Source organism: Marmota flaviventris, chromosome 12 (assembly GCF_047511675.1).
Source record: "Marmota flaviventris isolate mMarFla1 chromosome 12, mMarFla1.hap1, whole genome shotgun sequence".
NCBI classification, from domain to species: domain Eukaryota; kingdom Metazoa; phylum Chordata; class Mammalia; order Rodentia; family Sciuridae; genus Marmota; species Marmota flaviventris.
In genome coordinates this window covers 74473310-74480335 of record NC_092509.1, presented here as the reverse complement: position 1 = coordinate 74480335, position 7026 = coordinate 74473310, and positions in this window count along the sequence as shown.

The window sequence follows — 7026 nt, the reverse complement described above, 5'->3', positions numbered from 1 at the left end:
ATCTGTCTGAACCTTGGCCTAGAATAAGTTCCTGCACTTTGACACTTCTGCACCCTGAACAAGTTCTTTGGCTGGTCTGTAATTATATCTGACCACATACAGTGACTCTTTGCTATCTGCTCTCTACATATGCTCTCCTCTCAGCATCCTGAATCCCTAAGGCTGCTTTTACCCTTAGCAATCCTGTAACATACACACACACACACACACACACATTTGTGTAGTATGATTTATATGTCTATAATACTTGAGTGTTATAGACATTAGAAATTAAGACTGGAATAAAAGAACAGGTGATTTCTCATCTTATGACTCCCAGGTGACCCACAAGTGGTGAATGCCAACAACGAACTTGGTGTAACTTGTGAATTTATTGGTGTTCAATAAATTCTGACTTTGTGGAAAGACACAAACATGTTTGGTCTATGTGATTGGCATAGCTTACTCATGAGAGGCTTCCCCAAGACAAGGATGGATGGGCCAATAGTTTCCTTGGAAGGTGGCTCTGGAAAGCACCCTGGGTGACTGGCAACTTGCCCTCCTGACCTTGAGGACCTGGGTGTTTCCCTCCCTGACTGGTAGAGAGCTGCTCCAGCAGCCCTGACCCACAGGCACAAGGGACTCACACTGTGCGCCAGCAGAGCTGGCTCTGGAGACAGGGATCACCCTCAGGCAGAGGTACTTGTGGTCAGTCGTGCCCATGGGCTATTTGTAGTGACCTCCAGGGTAGGCCAAGGTACAGGGGCAGGGCAGAGAGGGCCTCCTCTACAGTCACCTTTTCTGTGTGGTCTCGTTGATGGACATGCTGTTCCTGCCCACCACGCTCTCCCTGCACAGATCTCATTTCCCTTGTCAGATCCCCGGGTGATTGCACCTTTTGTCACCCCTGATACAATTGTCTCACTATCTTAGAGAGTGAACTGTGTACATCTCACATTGTGCTTTGGGCTTCAGTTGGAAATTTGCCCAAACTTCCTGTAAAACAAATTAACTAAAATCTACTATTACTATATGAAATATTGATTTGATTCTAAAGTGTAGTTCAGCTTAAGAGAAATCAGCTCTAAACCATGTGTTACTAAATTCCATTCTCTGACCACAGGAAAAGAATTGAGAACTAAGTGAATTATTTTCACACAAGGTTTTATAAACCTGGGGAGAAAGACATTGGTAAACCAGAGGCTCTGTAAAAAGCTATAACTAAAAAGAAACTATATGATTGTACTGCTATTTTGTATTTATGGAAGCAAAAGTCGGGGGCGGGGGGCTTTTCTAAAATTCTTCTGAATCCAGGAATTACTGTTCCTAGTATCATGTTTCCATCCGTTTTAACCAAATTACTGACTTTCTGATAGTGATAATGAACCTGTTTTCAGATTTAAAGTTATGATGAATTTATCCTTTATTAAAATAGAAATGATGAGAATGGATTCATGTAATTAAAAAAATTATTTCTATCAAACACATTTGCCTAGAAACTATATATGTCATCTTGCTAAGTGCCAAATAAAAGCTTAATTATTATAAGTTTTAGATTATATCATAATGTAGTTATGTCTGTCTAGGTCAGGAGATGGAAGCCACATGATGATTTAAACAGGAGAAGTTTAATATAAAGAATTATTAAACTCTGATAAAAGAATATTGTAGGATGTGAGAAAAGTGTATGAGATATCCTAAAGCTGAGGGAAGGTACTTAAGGGAGACAAGTTTCAAAGGAGACCTTCCTGAAGCTGGTCTTTAAACTCATTCAAAAAGATGTAGCTGCAATCCACTAGATACTAGAGAAGTTCACTCGCTGTCTGAAACAGAGCTGGCCTGCAGTCACTAGGCAAGCAGAAATCAGCCCTTGAACATTCAGGCAGGGTACAGGGGACTTGCAACTGGTGATGACAAACATGGGCCTGCAGATACAATAGGAGCACTGGGGCATTCAGAGTCTGTGAGGTGAAATCCAGATGGTGGCCAGGTGTGCTTGCCTACAGTGAAAGGAATCCTGGTGTGGTGAGAGGCCTAGAGCAGGACCCCTGTCAGGGGAACCACAGGAAAGTGATAGCCAGGCCTGCCCAGGGTGGAAAGGTTACCAATGGGCAATGCATTCTGGGTGTATGGCTGGGGCACAACACCACGGGACATCCTGCTAACACATTGTGTTAGTCAGCTTTCCATCACTGTAACAGATACCTGTGATGATCAACTTAGAAAGAAAAAAGGTTTATTTTGTTCCAGAGTTTTTGAGTTCTTAGTCCATGATCCATTGGCTCCATTGCTTTGGGCCTGTGATGGCACATCATGACAAGAGCAGGTGGTGGAGCAAAATCATTCACCTCATGGCTGGAGGAAAGAAAGAGAAAGAGGAAGGGGCTGGGGCCCCATTATCCACTCAAGGGCACACTCCCCATGACCTGAAGATCTCCCACTAGTCTCCACCTCTTAAAATTTCCTCTACTTTCCAAAAGTGCCAAGCTGGAAAAAAAGCCTATGCCACATGGATCTTTGAGGGATAGTCCCTTCTTCATGCAATGTCCCTTTAGCACCCTCAACTGAGAAAGCGTAACGTCGTAATCACTCTAAAGAATGATTGGTGATGAAGTAATGCCTAAAGAAGTGCTTCTATTACCCAGAGCTTGGTCAATTTGGAGCTGAGAGGCAATTCAGTGATAACTAGCGCCGCATGCATAACTGAAAGCTGCTAAAGTAAAAATGCAAAGTCAAAACAACTCAACAACCACTTAAAGTTTAATAGTGCACTGAAATAGCAGCAAATTTATTAAAAATTTAGATTTATATAGTAATTTTTGCTTGAGTTTGAGTCAAGGAAAAAAGGGAAATACAATGGTTATATATTTTCTTCTGATAAATAGAAAGAAATACAGTTCTGAAAAGAGGAATTTATTTGCTCTTATTACAATAGAAAAATAAAAATGGAAAGTCAAAATTCATCTCATAGATTACTTTGTAAGAAACAGGGAATTGTTAAAGGCCAATGCCAATAACAATAACAAATCCATTTTTGATCTAAATAATCAAATATCTCATCCTCATCTATGAACTGAATTGATTCGTTTAAACATGTAAAGATTGGTTGATGCTTTTGCAAGAAATAAGCAACTATTGATATCCGGACACAGGTACCAAAGCTTCATTTTGAAACAGAGAGAGGCTGAAATACATAGAAAAACGATTGGATAACATAAATGCTATCCAATTAGCAATTAGTGTTTCCCCTCTTGGCTGCATTTAAGAATCATCTTGAAGTCTTACTAGATGTATTTGATTTGGAGATGGGGCCCAAGATGCTGCATTTTTAAATAAGCACAAGGCATTTGGGAGCTGCCTCACTCAAAGTGGCCATCTCTTCCACTGATTGGTTGATGCAATGTTAAAAAATTAAAAAATGAAATCAGCAGGTGAAAACAGATCCTCAGGGATTGCCCAGAGTTAGATCTACAGGAGTTCCAGAAAAGGAGCTAGTGAAAGAAATGGGATCATGCCAGTGATACACTATGTAGTTGGGCCTACAGCTGTTGGGTCTATACTGAACACAGACTCTCCTCATTGTCATTGTTCTCTATATGATGGTTTTAAAAACTACTTACATGGTGTAGGTATTATAAATAATCTAAGTACACTGTGCCATTTTATTTAAGGAACAAGAGCATTTGGTATCCAACATGAGTTTTTGGTATCCAAAATCCCACCCACTGCAGATGCTAAGGAAGTCCTACGTTGCACAAAATGTCGTGATAGAAGATAAGTATTGTTTCCGATTTCTTTTGCTGAGGTTATGAGACTTATTCATGTCGTATAGAGCTGTGGTTCATTCATTTATACCACTACGTACTCTTCTATTATTCGATTGTGTGAACATACTATGATTTATTTATTTCCCTTAGGGATAAAATTTGGATTGTTTCAGTTCTTCAGTTATTTCACAACTTAAATATTCCTTCACTCGTCTTTTAATGCACCTGCGAGCTGTAGAGTGCACATATTCAACTTCCAAAGATAAATTTAAAACCTACGTTTGCATCCTGCCTACACCACTTCAAAAGCCTGATTGTTAACAATTGCTTAAATTCTCTAAGAATTTTCTTTCTGAAAAAATGGAGAGAATCATGATACCTACCTACTTCATAGAGTTAACAAGTTAATCTTGTACAGACAAGTTAACACATAGACATGGTCAATGACTATAATAATGATTGTCATGATTGTAAAAATGGATGACAATAATAGTCCTTGGTACCCAAGTATAATTTTAGTTTTCTTCTCTCTTAAATGGCCTACATTCCTTTGACATTTTTTCCTATTCATCTCAAGATGCTTATAAATAATTTTTCAATGTATCTCTGTGTCTCAAACCAAGATGTTGATCTGGAAACTGTCAACAATCACTGCAATCAAATATTTGGATTCCAGGGTATTATTTCATAAACAAAACTTGTGCCCAGAGGTACTCACTTATAAAAGGTAAGTGACATACATTACAAAAGGGTTGTTTCATTATTCCCTAAAATTGTGGTCAAGAAGAACATTTAAATCACGGCTGATGAGATTGGATTTAATGTGAGGATTGTTTATGGGTTGTTCACACTCAATTATAAGGGCTAGTCTTTCAGATCTGCCATGTTCTGATTAGTTAGGAGTGGCAGATTCAAATATTTTCATTCTTCATAAAAAAAAAAGTGGAGACCATAGGATATTCAGTTTTCTGAGCGTCCAATGCTACATTTGTGGGATTTGGGGAAAAAATATGAAGATGTTCAATTTCCTTATATAAAATGGCACAGAGTACCTCATCTCTAAATTACTTATAATACTTACACAATATTAGTACCATGTAAATAGTTGCTAAGCTGTATCATCTAGGGAATATGGCAAGGGAAAAACATCTGTACCTGTTCAGTACATACAACTACTGTAGGCCTGACTACCCTAGGATACCAATGGCAGTTGGTTGAATTCATGTAAGTGGAAGACTGAACTCTCTTGTTATTTTTAGAGAGGTCAGTTGCCCTTCATGGGTCAGGGGAGGCAAAGGAGAAAATAAAAACGATGACATTTTATCAAATTTGAAGACTAGCTAAAGGGAATGAGGAGGTTAGTTACACACTGTAGCTTTAATCTGTAGTCTAATTTTCACCAATCCCACCTAAGCAGCCTACCCAAGCCACCCTGCTGGAATTTGGGATTTGGGGGTAAAGCATTAAGCCAAAAGAAAAGAATGTCCGGTGAATTCTGTTCTAGGGAGGGGCTAAGAATGTTAGCCATCAAAAGCACTTCATTCTGAGGGAACCACCCAAGGCAACTCTCCAGAGGTCTTCTATTCCTTGCTTAGATACCTGCTGGTCAGCCACTTACTAAACAGCCTACCTGAGGGAAAGCAGAGTCTTCTGTCACTTTGAGGAGGGCTGAATTCAAGGGTAAGATGGAAAGATATCTTCAAGTGTATGCTTATCGGAAATCCTTCCAGGGCTATTGTATTTTGTGGTAAAAAGCGAATGAGTTGTGTGATATGGGAGGCTAAATATTAGTTTTTGAAGACTTAATTATTTATTTGTGAGTGGGGAACTTAATAATGTTTATCAGTGAAGCCCGTTGTCAAGTAGATTAGATATTTATGCGGTTATTTCTCCGGCTCCTGAAATATAAGTGTGTTGATTGGTTTCTCTACCCACCTCCCATATCTGGTAATAGAAACAGAAAGTAAACCAGGCTTCCCAGGGTGGGTGGAGTAGTTAGAAAGCAGGTGACCTGGTTTTCAAAGTCTACCGAGAGCAAAATTATGAAGTTTCTCTTAGGAGACTCCAACCCCAAGCCATTGGCCTTTGAGAGCAAAGATCTTCAGATTTGATTAAAGGAAACTCATCATCTCTAACTATTTTAACAATCAAAAAACTTAGTCTTCTTCACCTCTTTTCTCGCATTCTCTTTTCAGAATTGGCAAATGTCTCTGCTTCTTAAAGGATTTGAGTTATATTTAGGGCCTACTCTGTAGGAGAGCGGTAACTGTAAAATTTTTGAAGAAATAATAAGAATAAATCTATGCCTTGAATTAAGCAATGGTCTTTTTTTTTTAGATATGATACTAAAAAGTAGAAAACATAACAGGGCACAGTGGCACACACCTATAATTTCAGTGGCTCAAGAGCCTGAGGCAGGAGGATCATGAGTTCAAAACCAGCCACAGAAAAAAGCAAGGCGCTAAACAACTCAGTGAGAATCTGTCTCTAAATAAAATATAAAAAAGGGCTGGGCATGTGGCTCAGTGGTGGAGTGCCCCTGAATTCAATTCCTGGTACAAAAAAAAAAAAAGTGGAAAAAATAAACGAGTTAAACTTCATTAAAATGAAACACTTCTGTGCTTCAGGGGATACTATCAAGAGAAAATAGAAAGCATCCAGTGAAAAAGTAATTTGTATCTAGAGTATATAAAAAAAACTCAAGGTAAAAAGCAACTAATCAGTTTAAAAATGAGCAAGATTTGAATACACATTTCTCCAAAGGACATACACAAGTAGTTAGCAAGCACATGAAAGATGTTGAATATCATTTGTCAAATTAGAGAAATATAAATCAACCCTATAATAAGATACTATCGCATACCAAACAGGATGTCTAAATTAAAAAAAAAAGTAGTTAAATACAAGTGTTGAGGTAAAATGTAGAGAAATTGAAATCATCATATGCTATTGGTGGAAATGTAAAGTTTAAATCTACGAACAACCCAAAGGTAAATCAGATGAAGATGGATAAATAATATAACAATATGTGGAGTGAATGTGTGTATTATATTTATATATTATATATTATATATAACATGATATATAATATATAATATATATTATATTTATAATTTTAAAAATTTATAATTTTTGTCACAAAAATGAGATAATGATATATGTTTAAATATTATGCTAAGTTAAAGAAGCCAGCCATAATAGGTCACAATTTTGTTACCATTTATATAAAATATCTAAAACAGGCAAATACATAGACACAGAAAGTCAGACAGTGGTTCTC